This window comes from Lactuca serriola, chromosome 3 (genome assembly GCF_051521515.1).
Source record: "Lactuca serriola cultivar US96UC23 chromosome 3, Lser_US96UC23_V15, whole genome shotgun sequence".
NCBI lineage: Eukaryota > Viridiplantae > Streptophyta > Magnoliopsida > Asterales > Asteraceae > Lactuca > Lactuca serriola.
In genome coordinates, this window is record NC_136410.1 from 277,245,878 (window position 1) to 277,264,002 (window position 18,125).

Here is an 18,125-nt window from a genome sequence, read left to right on the forward strand (position 1 = left end):
CGTCGTCGACATGAACCTAGAAACGAAAGAACTGAAGAACCTCCCAGTAGTGAGCGACTTTCCCGACATTTTCCTAGAAGAACTACCCGGGTTACCTCCGCAACGACAAGTCGAGTTCAGAATAGACTTAGTCCCAGGAGCTACCCCAGTAGCCAAGTCGCCCTACCATTTAGCACCAGCCGAGATGCAAGAACTCTCTGGTCAACTTAACGAACTGCTCAGCAAGGGCTTTATAAGACCAAGTTTCTCACCTTGGGGAGCACCGGTCTTGTTCGTTAAGAAGAAAGACGGATCATTCCGTATGTGTATTGACTACAGAGAACTCAACAAATTGACGATCAAAAATCGTTACCCTCTGCCACGCATAGACGATCTATTCGACCAACTACAAGGGGCGAGCTATTTTTCCAAAATTGATCTGAGATCCGAATATCACCAGTTACGAGTGCTTGAGGAGGATGTGCCGAAGACAGCCTTCCGAACACGTTACGGACACTACGAGTTCGTGGTGATGCCATTCGGATTGACCAATGCGCCCGCAGTCTTCATGGATTTGATGAATAGAGTATGCCGACCTTACTTAGATCAGTTCGTCATCGTTTTCATTGACGACATCCTGATCTACTCCCGAAGTAAGAAGGAGCATGGTGATCATCTGCGACAAGTTCTAGAGACACTACGAAAAGAGAAACTTTATGCGAAGTTCTCGAAATGTGAATTTTGGATCCGAAGAGTCGAATTCTTAGGACACGTGGTTAGCGAAGAAGGAATCCACGTGGACCCATATAAAATAAAAGCCATTGAGAACTGGTCAGCACCAAAGACATGTACAGAAATTCGTCAATTTCTAGGTCTAGCTGGCTACTACCGCAGGTTCATTCAGAACTTCTCCCGAATAGCGAAACCTCTTACGACCCTGACCCAGAAAGGCGTGGCCTTTGACTGGGAAGAGAAGCAAGAAAGAGCGTTCCAAACGCTCAAACGAGCCTTGTGCACCGCACCAATACTATCCCTTCCAGAAGGAATAGAAGACTTCGTTGTCTATTGCGATGCATCCAATCAAGGACTCGGATGTGTTCTGATGCAGCGAGGTAAGGTCATCGCCTACGCCTCGAGACAGTTGAAGACACACGAGGTTAACTACACGACCCACGATCTTGAATTAGGAGCAGTAGTGTTTGCTCTGAAAATCTGGAGACACTACCTGTATGGAACGAAGAGCACTATCTTTACCGACCACAAAAGTTTACAACACATTTTCGATCAGAAGGAGCTCAACATGAGACAACGACGGTGGGTTGAGCTACTCAGTGATTACGAATGCGATATTCGTTATCATCCGGGTAAAGCCAACGTAGTAGCAAACGCCCTAAGTCGAAAAGAATATTCTGGTCGCAAAGTCAAGTCATTATCAATAACCATCCATTCACACCTGACTAAGCAAATTCAGGCGGCTCAGCTTGAGGCCATGAAACCTGAAAATGTGTCGAGTGAATCCCTTAGGGGAATGGACAAAAACTTCGAAGCCAAGGGTGACGGAGCGTTATATTTCATGAACCGGATCTGGACACCGAAGCACGGTGGTTTCCGAGACTTGGTCATGACCGAGGCGCACAACACTCGGTATTCCGTCCACCCAGGTTCAGATAAGATGTATCTGGATCTGAAAAAGCTATACTGGTGGCCTAACATGAAAGCAGAGATTGCTACCTTCGTGAGTAAATGCCTTACTTGCGCAAAGGTAAAGGTCGAGTACCAGAAGCCCTCTGGTTTACTGCAACAATGTAACAACCCGTTATCCCGGGCATTATAACCGAGTCTTGTAACCCCTTTTGAATGTAATGGGAATATCATCGATAAATGAATTGTTCAAAAGCTCTGATTTGGAGTACGCTATGTAGTAGATATCGTCTTAAAGGTTCCAAATAAATAAAGAAACACTAAAATCTGAGTTATGGCGAAGAAGCAATGACCATTCTAAGATTTCTGTCAAAACCGACAACACCGATCAAACGAAAAACGCAAAGTTTCAATACGATAACATTTAGCCTTAGGTATCTAAATGAAAGTCATAGATAACATTAAACCGTGAGCGTACACAAAAAGAACGTCCAAATCTGACTTCGCATAAGGAAGTTATGATTTTTCAAAGAAATTCCTTAAAAACGATTAGTTATAAAATAAATAATAAAAATAATTTTGGAATTTGCCAACGGAGTCTAAACGAAAGTTGTAGATCGTAGTCTCACCTACGCGTGGATATAAGGACCATCGAAAACGGAGTTCGTATGAAGAAGATATGGATTTTTGAAGTTTATTAAATAAATTAATTAATTATTTAATTCAAAATTCGGATATTATCCGAAGAGGAGTCAGCATCCTTCTCCGAAGTACGCGCTGCGTACTCCTGTACGCCCCGCGTAACCGAGAGGATTGGCCTCGGATCGTCCACGTCGCCATATCCGAGGAAACCGACCCGTCCGACCCGTCCGACCCGTCCGATCCGACGTCCCATCCGACCCGGCGTCCCATCCGACCCACCTCCCCAGCAACCCGTCCCATCCGACCCGATAACCCAAGAACCCGTCCCATCCGAGCCGAGGCAGTCGAGGCTTCGGTCATGCATGACGTACGCGTACGCAGCGCGTACGAGCGTACGCCCCGCGTACCGAGGCAGACTTGCCTTCCTATAAATAGAATGCGAGGGTTTCCAAAGAAAGGGTTCATTTCTCTTCTCTCTCTCTCAGCATTTCCTCGTTTTCCGTGTCCGTTCAAACCCGAAGCTCTGGTCTTTTTGGCTCAAGTCCCGAAGGCCGATTCTACTCCCGAGATTCCCGAGGATCCCAAGAAAAATCAGTTTCCCGAGACGAAACTCTGCTCGGTTTTCCACCTCACAATCTTCAAACTATCAAGTGAGTTCATATCCCCTTCGAACACTCTTTAAATACATTTTAAATGTTTTATACTCTTTTTGGGGAGGAATACAAGTAAACACACGACTAAAATCGTGTGAAACACCGATCTTTTGCTATACTTTTCATACTGTTGTTTTAACTATCTTATGAAGTTATTATGATGCAAAACACCTCACAACACAGCTTTACCCTCTTGGGATACAATATGTTTATATATAGAAATATGTTTTATCTATACTATTACATACAAATACATCATATCAAGGGTAACATTCTTTACTAAATCATTTTATGCATTCAAAGAATTTATGATTTATGCTTTGTCAAACATTGTGAAAGAAGTTAAACTTTGCATACAAACTACTACTTTAATACAGACTTAGTTGAGAATCCATGAGTCGTGTATATCTTCAAACGTTACTTTCTTTATTAGAAAATAATGCTGCAAGTCCTGTCTATAACCAGAGTCTCCCGTTCGGAGAACGTGTCAAATGTGTATAGATCTATACGGGAAGTCATGATCCCGCGCCCTGACTGTTAGCTACAGTCCGTCTTTTGGGGTGACAGTTGTCATAACGCTACGACGCCTGAAGAACGTCGCTACAGGCATATTATGTTTAGTATGGTTATAAAACTCATCGGATATACAATTATTATGGTATTATGCTTTTATGAACGAGTAGGTCATTAAAACTATTCTTCATCTAATAAGTGCGATCTTCGCATAGCTTTACTATGTAAAACTATGCCACACCTTTCGAGCACGTAGCTTGCTTGCGATTTTGGAGCACGTAGGGAAATAAGGGTTTTTCCTGTATACAAACCAAACAACTAATAGGAAAATAAGGGATTTTCTCGGTACAATTAGTTGCAATTTACATCACGAACATTCATATGCATTGCATACTTTTATAAGAAAATAAGGGTTTTTCTGGAAAACATGCAAACACTTTCGAATGGCATACATCTTCTCAAAACACTACTTATGAACTCACCAACTTAAATGTTGACACTTTTTCTTTGAAATAACTTGTATTCACAGGAAACCGCTAGCCAGGTAGCAACTACTCCTGAAGACTAACGCATTGGCGTTAGTAACATATTTTGGATCACCATTTTATATTTGATTTCTTTTGCAAACATGTAACACCTACAATCATGTAAACTTTTCAAACATATTTATATTATGGTGGTGTGTACTTTCCTTTCTATGAACTGTTATGATACTGAATATGATGTCCTCCGCCCCCGAACGATTCCGCCGTTCAAGGTTTGGGGGTGTGACAGATTGGTATCAGAGCTTCGTTTATAGTGAATTAAGTATATCAAAACCATTTTTTTTATATACAACTATAAACTCAACTGGGCAAAAACACTCTGAGAAGAGTCATGCTTTTGAAAATCTAATCTATTTAGTTTTTGTAAGTAAGCATGCATTCATTTAGTAATAAATAACAGTTCCACATCGTACCATATTAGAAGTATTATTAATGAGTTGTGCAGTACAGGTACGCCTTGGGACATGTAATCGGAACTGGGAAGGATATAGCCTGATCAACTATATTTGTCCGAGAGCCGACTAACGTGTGCCGAGGGGTGTCTGCAGTGGACAACAAATTTTAAAAACTTACCAAACCGTTATTAGAATCAAACACAATAATTTAAATGCTATAGGAGTAGTTGCTATTTAAACTAACTTACATGTTGTGCATGTTCCGACTTTATTCAATTCTTATGACCCTATTTCTCGTACAGTCAAATGGCTGGATTTCACCACCCCAATGACCCCTACTTTCCCAACCAAGGCAACGAAGGATGGATCGAAGATGATCCAGAAGAGGATGAGGAACCCATAGAATTGGGTGATGACTCCGGTACTGACTCAGAACCTGAAGTGATCGATCCACCACCCATTCAACCTCCTGTCCATGTGAGGAACTTCCAAGGACCCACTCCCGTCTGGGGAAGTCACCTACATCATTGGAGCCAACAACAAGGCATACGCCCTCCCTACGGCATGTGTCGGGACTTCTACGATGTCCGCGGTGGCAGTTCGGCTGATCGAGCACTCCCGGTAATGGTTGGTAAATTAGCCAATCAGTCCTATCAGTCCGGAGTACAAGCAAGCCGACTCCGGGATATCAACGTGGAAGTGCAGGTTCACACTTGCGATATCCGTAGACTGGACAAGATACAAGATAATGTCCAACTCCAGTCTGAGGCATTTCAGGCACAGATAATTGCAGCCCTAGCCGAGTTAAGGGAGCAACAAGCCGCTTTTGATCGACGCCTAATGGAATCGAAGCAATCGGATGCGGAGTCAAGCTCCAAGCGCAACCTACGTCGCAAGTAGTGCCTGCCAGGATTTCAAATTTTGTTATAAATTAGGACTTCGGATAAGAATTTCCTTTTCGTTGAAACTTTCTGTAATCGGAGACCTTTAGAAAGGTCAAAAAGTTTTGTCTAAACTCGGATGTAACACGACTATATGTTTTATATATATGGGGCATACCCCCCCCCCCCCCCCCTTCTCTGATTTTCAATATGTGTATTCCGTTCAACTCATAAGTGCATCCATTCAAACGTTATTAATAAATCAAGCTCAAAACCCATTGTTGATCAAACCAAATTCTTAATCTATTTAAGGCAGTTAACTCAATATCATTCAACTTTGAACTGCCAAAACTTATAATTTTCTTCCATATTTTTCTTTTGGCAGCAAGATGCCTCCTCGTCCAAACTTAAGGCCCAGGCCGGGCACGGCACCACCTCCACCACCAGCTTATGATCCGGCCATGGTTCAGGCTGCTATCACAGCAGCGGTAACCGCAGCCCTCTCGCAAATAAACTCCAATGCCAATGGAGGTACAGGAAGCAGCACGAATCATCCCAATAGTGGCACCGGCCAGGGCCATGTTAGAGAGTGTACTTACAAGGAGTTCTCCAACTCGAAGCCAAAGACTTTTAATGGCAGTGGCGGAGTCATTGCACTAATGCAATGGTTCGAAAAGACCGAAACGGTCTTCGAGATCTGCTCGTGCCAAGAAACAAGCAAGGTTAAGTTCGCTGCTTGCACCTTCATAGATCGAGCCCTCACTTGGTGGAAGAGCCATGTGAACTCAGTGACACTCACTGTCGCTAACGCCATGAGTTGGGAAGAACTGAAGGTACTACTACTGGAAGAATACTGCCCAAGGGGTGAAGTGCAAAAGCTTGAGCAAGAACTCTGGAATTTGAAAATGGTCGGGTCTGACCTAGTCGCTTACACAGCTAGGTTCAACGATCTCGCTGCTTTGTGCCCTACCATGGTCAACCCAGAATCAAAGAAGGTCGAAAGGTACATTTGGGGGTTGTCACCCCAGATTCAAGGGCATGTCCTAGCCTCCAACCCTATCACCTACAACAGCGCTAAACGCCTGGCGCAACGACTCATCGATCACGGAGCGAAACAGAGTTCCATCACAACAGCCGCAAATCCACCTAGGGAGGCTCAGGGACAGAGTAGGCCTTGGAACAAGAGGAGGGGACAAATCCTCCAGGAGAAACCCAAGAAACAACAAGTGATAGCGACCCACGCCATTACTGTACCTACCAACTCTGCCCCCACAAGTTCATACAATGGGAAGCTACCGAAATGTAACCAGTGCAACTTCCACCATCACGGTCTCTGTCATGGCCTTCAATGCACCAGGTGCAATAAGAAGGGTCATACAGCCCGCTATTGCAAGGAGCCAACCCAACAATCCGCCCCCACTGCTAATACCGGAGTAAGCCGCGCTTGCTTTGAGTGCGGGAGCACAGGGCACTACCGCAAGGACTGCCCGAAGGCAAACAACAGGAATATCGGCGGGAGAGGCCGAGTTTTCGCAATGGGACAAGATGAAGCCATTGCGGACCCTACTGTTGTTACGGGTACGTTTCTTCTCGATAACTCGTATGCATGCATTTTGTTTGATAGTGGAGCGGAAAGGAGTTTTGTGAGTCACGACTTTAAAAGCATGCTAAAACCATTACCACAATCATTAAGTGAACCGTTCATAGTAGAAATGGCCAACGGGAAAACTGAAAGCACTAAAGAGATATACTTAAACTGCACCCTAACTCTAAACGATAATCCCTTTCAAATCAACCTCATGCCAGTCTCGATTAAGAGTTTCGATGTCATCATTGGCATGGATTGGCTGAGTTCACATCGTGCGGACATTCTATGTTACGATAAGGCCGTTCGCCTTAATCTGCCAACCGGCGAAACTTTCCTCGTCTTGGGCGACAAACCTAGTACCACTCTTAGAATCATCTCAAGTATCCAAGCTCAGAAGCACTTGCGAAAGGAGTGTCACGCATTTCTTGCACATGTTGTAGACGTGAAACGCGAAGTCCGGGACATCAAGGATGTGCCCGACGTATGCGATTTTCCCGAAGTGTTTCCCGAGGACCTTCCAGGGATACCACCCGTAAGACAAGTTGTCACACCCCCAAACCTTGAACGGCGAAATCGTTCGGGGGCGGAGGACATCATATTCAGTATCATAACAGTTCATAGAAAGGAAAGTACACACCACCATAATATAAATATGTTTGAAAAGTTTACATGATTGTAGGTGTTACATGTTTGCAAAAGAAATCAAATATAAAATGGTGATCCAAAATATGTTACTAACGCCAATGCGTTAGTCTTCAGGAGTAGTTGCTACCTGGCTAGCGGTTTCCTGTGAATACAAGTTATTTCAAAGAAAAAGTGTCAACATTTAAGTTGGTGAGTTCATAAGTAGTGTTTTGAGAAGATGTATGCCATTCGAAAGTGTTTGCATGTTTTCCAGAAAAACCCTTATTTTCTTATAAAAGTATGCAATGCATATGAATGTTCGTGATGTAAATTGCAACTAATTGTACCGAGAAAATCCCTTATTTTCCTATTAGTTGTTTGGTTTGTATACAGGAAAAACCCTTATTTCCCTACGTGCTCCAAAATCGCAAGCAAGCTACGTGCTCGAAAGGTGTGGCATAGTTTTACATAGTAAAGCTATGCGAAGATCGCACTTATTAGATGAAGAATAGTTTTAATGACCTACTCGTTCATAAAAGCATAATACCATAATAATTGTATATCCGATGAGTTTTATAACCATACTAAACATAATATGCCTGTAGCGACGTTCTTCAGGCGTCGTAGCGTTATGACAACTGTCACCCCAAAAGACGGACTGTAGCTAACAGTCAGGGCGCGGGATCATGACTTCCCGTATAGATCTATACACATTTGACACGTTCTCCGAACGGGAGACTCTGGTTATAGACAGGACTTGCAGCATTATTTTCTAATAAAGAAAGTAACGTTTGAAGATATACACGACTCATGGATTCTCAACTAAGTCTGTATTAAAGTAGTAGTTTGTATGCAAAGTTTAACTTCTTTCACAATGTTTGACAAAGCATAAATCATAAATTCTTTGAATGCATAAAATGATTTAGTAAAGAATGTTACCCTTGATATGATGTATTTGTATGTAATAGTATAGATAAAACATATTTCTATATATAAACATATTGTATCCCAAGAGGGTAAAGCTGTGTTGTGAGGTGTTTTGCATCATAATAACTTCATAAGATAGTTAAAACAACAGTATGAAAAGTATAGCAAAAGATCGGTGTTTCACACGATTTTAGTCGTGTGTTTACTTGTATTCCTCCCCAAAAAGAGTATAAAACATTTAAAATGTATTTAAAGAGTGTTCGAAGGGGATATGAACTCACTTGATAGTTTGAAGATTGTGAGGTGGAAAACCGAGCAGAGTTTCGTCTCGGGAAACTGATTTTTCTTGGGATCCTCGGGAATCTCGGGAGTAGAATCGGCCTTCGGGACTTGAGCCAAAAAGACCAGAGCTTCGGGTTTGAACGGACACGGAAAACGAGGAAATGCTGAGAGAGAGAGAAGAGAAATGAACCCTTTCTTTGGAAACCCTCGCATTCTATTTATAGGAAGGCAAGTCTGCCTCGGTACGCGGGGCGTACGCTCGTACGCGCTGCGTACGCGTACGTCATGCATGACCGAAGCCTCGACTGCCTCGGTTCGGATGGGACGGGTTCTTGGGTTATCGGGTCGGATGGGACGGGTTGCTGGGGAGGTGGGTCGGATGGGACGCCGGGTCGGATGGGACGTCGGATCGGACGGGTCGGACGGGTCGGACGGGTCGGTTTCCTCGGATATGGCGACGTGGACGATCCGAGGCCAATCCTCTCGGTTACGCGGGGCGTACAGGAGTACGCAGCGCGTACTTCGGAGAAGGATGCTGACTCCTCTTCGGATAATATCCGAATTTTGAATTAAATAATTAATTAATTTATTTAATAAACTTCAAAAATCCATATCTTCTTCATACGAACTCCGTTTTCGATGGTCCTTATATCCACGCGTAGGTGAGACTACGATCTACAACTTTCGTTTAGACTCCGTTGGCAAATTCCAAAATTATTTTTATTATTTATTTTATAACTAATCGTTTTTAAGGAATTTCTTTGAAAAATCATAACTTCCTTATGCGAAGTCAGATTTGGACGTTCTTTTTGTGTACGCTCACGGTTTAATGTTATCTATGACTTTCATTTAGATACCTAAGGCTAAATGTTATCGTATTGAAACTTTGCGTTTTTCGTTTGATCGGTGTTGTCGGTTTTGACAGAAATCTTAGAATGGTCATTGCTTCTTCGCCATAACTCAGATTTTAGTGTTTCTTTATTTATTTGGAACCTTTAAGACGATATCTACTACATAGCGTACTCCAAATCAGAGCTTTTGAACAATTCATTTATCGATGATATTCCCATTACATTCAAAAGGGGTTACAAGACTCGGTTATAATGCTCGGGATAACGGGTTGTTACACAAGTCGAATTCAGAATCGATCTGATTCCCGGAGCTACCCCAGTAGCCAAAGCACCCTATCGATTAGCCCCGGCAGAGATGCAGGAGCTATCCAGTCAACTGAATGAACTACTGGGAAAAGGATTCATCAGACCGAGCTTCTCACCATGGGGAGCACCCGTGTTGTTTGTGAAAAAGAAAGATGGATCGTTCAGAATGTGCATCGACTACAGAGAACTCAACAAACTGACGGTCAAGAATCGTTATCCTCTACCGCGCATAGATGATCTATTCGACCAACTGCAAGGGGCGAACTATTTTTCTAAGATTGATCTGAGGTCCGGGTATCACCAGTTACGAGTGCTAGAGGAGGATGTGCCGAAGACCGCCTTCCGAACTCGTTACGGACATTACGAGTTCGTGGTGATGCCATTCGGATTGACCAATGCGCCCGCAGTCTTCATGGATCTGATGAATAGAGTATGCCGACCTTACTTGGATCAGTTCGTCATCGTTTTCATTGACGACATCCTGATCTACTCCCGAAGTAAGAAAGAGCATGGCGATCATCTGCGACAAGTTCTAGGGATATTACGAAAAGAGAAACTTTATGCGAAGTTCTCGAAATGTGAATTTTGGATCCGAAGAGTCGAATTCTTAGGACACGTGGTAAGCGAAGAGGGAATCCACGTGGACCCATCCAAAATTAAGGCCATTGAGAACTGGTCAGCACCGAAGACTCCTACAGAAATTCGCCAATTTCTAGGTCTCGCTGGCTACTACCGCAGGTTCATTCAGAACTTCTCACGAATAGCGAAGCCTCTTACAACCCTAACCCAGAAAGGTGTGGCCTTTGACTGGGAAGAGAAACAAGAAAGAGCGTTCCAAACGCTCAAACGAGCCTTGTGCACCGCACCAATACTATCCCTTCCTGAAGGAATAGAAGACTTCGTAGTTTATTGCGATGCATCAAACCAAGGACTCGGATGTGTTCTGATGCAGCGAGGTAAGGTCATCGCCTACGCCTCGAGACAGTTGAAAACACATGAGGTTAACTACACGACCCACGATCTTGAGCTAGGAGCAGTAGTGTTTGCCCTGAAGATCTGGAGACATTACTTGTATGGAACGAAGAGCACTATCTTTACCGACCACAAGAGCTTACAACACATCTTCGATCAGAAGGAGCTCAACATGAGACAACGGCGATGGGTCGAGCTACTCAGTGATTACGAATGCGATATTCGCTATCATCCGGGAAAGGCAAACGTCGTAGCCGATGCCCTTAGTCGAAAGGAGTACTCAGGCCGGAGAGTGAAGTCATTAGCTATGTCGATCCATTCGCACCTATCAACGCAAGTCAAGGAAGCTCAATTAGAGGCCTTGAAACCCGAAAACGTGGCAGGTGAGGCCCTTAGAGGAATGGACAAGAACTTAGAAATCAAGAGTGACGGAGCACGCTACCTCATGAACCGGATCTGGACACCAAAGTTTGGGGGATTCAGAGAGGTAGTTATGAGCGAGGCACACAGGACCCCATACTCCGTACACCCAGGGTCAGACAAAATGTATCTAGATCTCAAGCAACTCTACTGGTGGCCAAACATGAAAGCGGAGATCGCTACGTACGTGGGCAAGTGTTTAACTTGCGCCAAAATAAAAATAGAACACCAAAAACCCTCAGGCCTACTCCAACAACCTGATATACCTGAGTGGAAATGGGAGCAGATTTCCATGGACTTCATAACCAAACTGCCCAAAACTCAGAGTGGCCAAGATACTATTTGGGTAATCGTCGACAGATTAACCAAATCAGCCCATTTCTTACCTATCAAGGAAACCGATAGGATGGAAAAACTGTCAAGAACCTACATCCGGGAGATCGTACGACTTCATGGAGTACCAATGTCCATCATCTCAGATAGAGACAGTAGGTTCACTTCCAGATTTTGGCAATCACTGCAAAAATCCATGGGAACAAGGTTGGACATGAGTACAGCATACCACCCTCAAACTGACGGACAGAGTGAGAGGACGATCCAAACCTTGGAAGACATGTTGCGAGCATGTGTAATCGACTTTGGCAAGGCATGGGATATTCACTTGCCTTTGGTCGAGTTCTCTTATAACAATAGTTATCATACTAGTATCAAGACCGCCCCGTTCGAAGCCCTTTACGGCCGTAAGTGCAGATCACCCCTGTGCTGGACGGAAGTGGGCGACACCCAATTGGCAAAAGGTCTAGTCACTAAGAGCACCCTTACTGGCCCAGAGATCATCAGGGAGACTACCGAAAAGATCGTGCAAATACGAGAACGACTGAAGTCCTCAAGGGATAGACAAAAGAGCTATGCCGACAGGAGACGTAAACCCTTGGAATTCCAGATTGGCGACCGTGTGCTACTGAAGGTCTCACCCTGGAAAGGCATGATACGCTTTGGGAAGCGTGGAAAGCTAAACCCCAGGTACATTGGACCCTTCGAAATCATTTCGAGAGTTGGTCCAGTGGCCTACAAACTCCAACTTCCAATCGAGCTTAACAAAGTACATCCAGTATTCCACGTGTCGAACCTGAAAAAGTGTTTGTCCGACGAAACACTTGTAATCCCACTCGATGAAATCGCGTTAAACGAAAATCTCAACTTTGTGGAAGAACCCGTCGAGATCATGGATAGGGAAGTTAAAAGGACCAAACAGAGTCGCATTCCAATAGTAAAAGTTCGATGGAATGCTAAGAGAGGACCCGAATTCACATGGGAACGGGAAGACCAAATGCTACAGAAGTATCCACATCTCTTCCTCAGCCCCTAAAACTCTTACCTTGTATTAAATTTCGGGACGAAATTCCGTTTAACGGGGGGATGATGTAACAACCCGTTATCCCGGTCATTATAACCGAGTCTTGTAACCCCTTTTGAATGTAATGGGAATATCATCGATAAATGAATTGTTCAAAAGCTCTGATTTGGAGTACGCTATGTAGTAGATATCGTCTTAAAGGTTCCAAATAAATAAAGAAACACTAAAATCTGAGTTATGGCGAAGAAGCAATGACCATTCTAAGATTTCTGTCAAAACCGACAACACCGATCAAACGAAAAACGCAAAGTTTCAATACGATAACATTTAGCCTTAGGTATCTAAATGAAAGTCATAGATAACATTAAACCGTGAGCGTACACAAAAAGAACGTCCAAATCTGACTTCGCATAAGGAAGTTATGATTTTTCAAAGAAATTCCTTAAAAACGATTAGTTATAAAATAAATAATAAAAATAATTTTGGAATTTGCCAACGGAGTCTAAACGAAAGTTGTAGATCGTAGTCTCACCTACGCGTGGATATAAGGACCATCGAAAACGGAGTTCGTATGAAGAAGATATGGATTTTTGAAGTTTATTAAATAAATTAATTAATTATTTAATTCAAAATTCGGATATTATCCGAAGAGGAGTCAGCATCCTTCTCCGAAGTACGCGCTGCGTACTCCTGTACGCCCCGCGTAACCGAGAGGATTGGCCTCGGATCGTCCACGTCGCCATATCCGAGGAAACCGACCCGTCCGACCCGTCCGACCCGTCCGATCCGACGTCCCATCCGACCCGGCGTCCCATCCGACCCACCTCCCCAGCAACCCGTCCCATCCGACCCGATAACCCAAGAACCCGTCCCATCCGAACCGAGGCAGTCGAGGCTTCGGTCATGCATGACGTACGCGTACGCAGCGCGTACGAGCGTACGCCCCGCGTACCGAGGCAGACTTGCCTTCCTATAAATAGAATGCGAGGGTTTCCAAAGAAAGGGTTCATTTCTCTTCTCTCTCTCTCAGCATTTCCTCGTTTTCCGTGTCCGTTCAAACCCGAAGCTCTGGTCTTTTTGGCTCAAGTCCCGAAGGCCGATTCTACTCCCGAGATTCCCGAGGATCCCAAGAAAAATCAGTTTCCCGAGACGAAACTCTGCTCGGTTTTCCACCTCACAATCTTCAAACTATCAAGTGAGTTCATATCCCCTTCGAACACTCTTTAAATACATTTTAAATGTTTTATACTCTTTTTGGGGAGGAATACAAGTAAACACACGACTAAAATCGTGTGAAACACCGATCTTTTGCTATACTTTTCATACTGTTGTTTTAACTATCTTATGAAGTTATTATGATGCAAAACACCTCACAACACAGCTTTACCCTCTTGGGATACAATATGTTTATATATAGAAATATGTTTTATCTATACTATTACATACAAATACATCATATCAAGGGTAACATTCTTTACTAAATCATTTTATGCATTCAAAGAATTTATGATTTATGCTTTGTCAAACATTGTGAAAGAAGTTAAACTTTGCATACAAACTACTACTTTAATACAGACTTAGTTGAGAATCCATGAGTCGTGTATATCTTCAAACGTTACTTTCTTTATTAGAAAATAATGCTGCAAGTCCTGTCTATAACCAGAGTCTCCCGTTCGGAGAACGTGTCAAATGTGTATAGATCTATACGGGAAGTCATGATCCCGCGCCCTGACTGTTAGCTACAGTCCGTCTTTTGGGGTGACAGTTGTCATAACGCTACGACGCCTGAAGAACGTCGCTACAGGCATATTATGTTTAGTATGGTTATAAAACTCATCGGATATACAATTATTATGGTATTATGCTTTTATGAACGAGTAGGTCATTAAAACTATTCTTCATCTAATAAGTGCGATCTTCGCATAGCTTTACTATGTAAAACTATGCCACACCTTTCGAGCACGTAGCTTGCTTGCGATTTTGGAGCACGTAGGGAAATAAGGGTTTTTCCTGTATACAAACCAAACAACTAATAGGAAAATAAGGGATTTTCTCGGTACAATTAGTTGCAATTTACATCACGAACATTCATATGCATTGCATACTTTTATAAGAAAATAAGGGTTTTTCTGGAAAACATGCAAACACTTTCGAATGGCATACATCTTCTCAAAACACTACTTATGAACTCACCAACTTAAATGTTGACACTTTTTCTTTGAAATAACTTGTATTCACAGGAAACCGCTAGCCAGGTAGCAACTACTCCTGAAGACTAACGCATTGGCGTTAGTAACATATTTTGGATCACCATTTTATATTTGATTTCTTTTGCAAACATGTAACACCTACAATCATGTAAACTTTTCAAACATATTTATATTATGGTGGTGTGTACTTTCCTTTCTATGAACTGTTATGATACTGAATATGATGTCCTCCGCCCCCGAACGATTCCGCCGTTCAAGGTTTGGGGGTGTGACAAACAACCAGAGATCCCAGAGTGGAAGTGGGAGCGGATCACTATGGATTTCATAACCAAGTTGCCCAAGACGACGGGTGGACTTGACACCATATGGGTCATCGTTGATAGATTGACCAAGTCTGCACACTTCCTGCCTATCAAAGAAATCGACAAAATGGAGAAACTTACGAGAACATACATTAGGGAAATTGTACGGTTGCATGGTGTACCTATTTCCATTATCTCCGATAGAGATAGTAGGTTCACTTCAAGATTTTGGCAATCCCTACAACGTTCCCTGGGAACAAGGCTGGACATGAGCACAGCCTACCATCCACAGACTGACGGACAGAGTGAGAGAACCATTCAAACATTGGAAGACATGTTGCGAGCCTGTGTGATTGATTTTGGGAAAGCATGGGATACTCATTTACCCCTTGTCGAATTTTCCTATAATAACAGTTATCACACGAGCATCAAGGCTGCTCCATTCGAAGCTCTCTACGGCCGTAAGTGCAAATCCCCTCTGTGCTGGGCTGAGGTTGGTGATACCCAATTAGCAAGAGGGCAATCTTCCGACAGTACTCTCACTGGTCCAGAATTCATTCGGGAAACGACAGAGAAAATCGTTCAAATCCGTGAACGATTGAAAGCCTCTAGAGACCGACAGAAGAGCTACGCCGACAAACGAAGAAAACCTTTGGAGTTTCAGGTGGGAGACCGAGTCCTTCTCAAAGTCTCACCCTGGAAAGGCTTGATACGCTTCGGCAAGCGTGGGAAGCTAAATCCGAGGTACATACGGCCTTTCGAGATTCTTGCCAGAGTCGGCCCCGTAGCTTACAAACTAGATCTACCCGACACACTGCGTAACGTACATTCTACATTCCACGTGTCTAACTTGAAAAAGTGTCTGTCTGACGAGACTCTCGTAATCCCACTCGACGAGATCGAGATCAACGAGAGCCTCAACTTCGTGGAAGAACCTGTAGAGATCATGGACCGTGGGTCAAGCAGACGAAACAAAGCCGTATCCCTATCGTGAAGGTTCGCTGGAACGCCAAGCGAGGACCGGAATTCACTTGGGAACGCGAGGATCAGATGAAGTTGAAATACCCTCATCTTTTCGCTTAATTGTTTGTAACTTTTATTTGCTTAAATTCTAATTTTGGGACAAAATTCCCTCTAACAGGGGGATGATGTGACAACCCGAAATTTCCATTGTACGAACATCATCTATTCAATAGAAGCTAGTTCAGTTTCAGTGATTTTCAAGCTTTTCAGAACAAGTTTGTGTACATTAGGGTTCATGTTTTAGATGATATCAGGAGAGTGGATACTCCTGGTTTTGTGAAACTTGGGCATTTCAAGTTTCATACTGTTACAGTCCAACGTCAGGAATAAAAATATTTTCTGTCAAAATATTCCAGGACTATAAATAGTTTTCTGAATTAAATTAATTCATTATTCACGATTCCAAATAGAGAAAAGCCATATTCTCTCTGACGGATCTTCGGGTTTTCATCCCGGATTGTGAGTCTACTCTTCCATATGTGTTTCAATACTTATTTAATGCATATTAACAACAATTACTTGTCTAGATATCAAGATCCGGGAGTTTACCGCCCAAGAACGTTCTTGGGGAGTAAACTCCAAAAATGAAACTTTAATGCTTTCTAGACCCATCCACATGTTAGGGGACTTATCAAGGACATTGTGTATGATCTTTATAGCCTAGAAATCATCCATGAAACATAAGTTCTAGGAGTTTACGGCCAAGGAACTCCCTTGGGCCGTAAACCCCTTTTCAAGGGCTTAAATGCCCTAAAACTTTCCCCAAATGCTTAAAGAACTTAACCACTAGTGCTTGTGCTTGTGTAGAACATCAAAAGGCCATAAAAACCATAAGTTTCTAGGAGTTTACGGCCAAGGAACTCCCTTGGGCCGTAAACCCCTTTTTGTGGGACAAAAATCATTCCAAGCTACCGTTAAGCCTTTAGACAATTTACCTTGCACCTTTAGGACTAGAATGGAGAGTAGAACACATAGAAATCAATCCTTGGAAGGAGTTTACGGCCAAGGAACATGACTTGGGCCGTAAACTCCAAGTGAAGGCACCAAAGTGTGTCTCTTGTCCCCATTAGCCTTAGATAAATTCATGAAAGCAATCCTTGATGTCTAAGTGCCTCAAATCAATTAAATTCCTAGAGTTTACGGCCGTAAACTCTAAGGTGAAGGACCTTAGGCCGTAAACTCCTATATGGGGTGTTCTAAAGCCTTAAACTAATTCATGTATTATTCCAATAAAGCTAGGAGTGTTCTAAGGTCAAGATAACACCATAAAACACCCAAAAACACCATTTGAGGAGTTCACGGCCATAAACCTATGAGTTTACGGCCGTAAACTCCAAGGTGTGGGGTTTGTTGGGTGGTGAACTCCTATACAAGGCCCTTTGATGTTTCAAACCCTTTTGCCTTGTCCCGTAGCAACTTAGATGCAACCATTTGAACCTTAAACACTCATAAAAGTGTTTAAATGTTTTCTAAGTGTCTTAACTTATTTATTTAAGTTATTATTTGTCTAATTAGTTATATATATGCTTATTATATGATAACTAGGCTCGTGCGTGTAAACCAGTCTCCGTTTGCCACCTAGCACGGTAGCCGACACTACAATTCAGAAGACTCACCACAAGTGAGTTCATACCCCTTGAATCAACCTTTGAAATGATTTTAAGTGTTTTAAATACTTTATGGGGGGGGGGATACAAGTCAAATACTTATAAGTTATTGATTCAATCACATGTGATTGCATTTAATCACATGTGATTAATAACTAGGAAAACAACGATTTTTACCACTGTTCAAACTGTTTATCAAAATGCCTTACTTTGAAATGTTTTACAAACTGTTTTACCATCTAAACTTACTTATAGACTGTGATTTAAACAAATGCTTCTTATACTTAAACTGTTTTATTAACTTATGCCTTCAAATTGTTTTATAGATCGACGTCAAGTCGATCTCCTCTTGAAATCTTATTTATGCTTCAAATGTTTTATGAAAATTTATTTATGCTTTTATATAT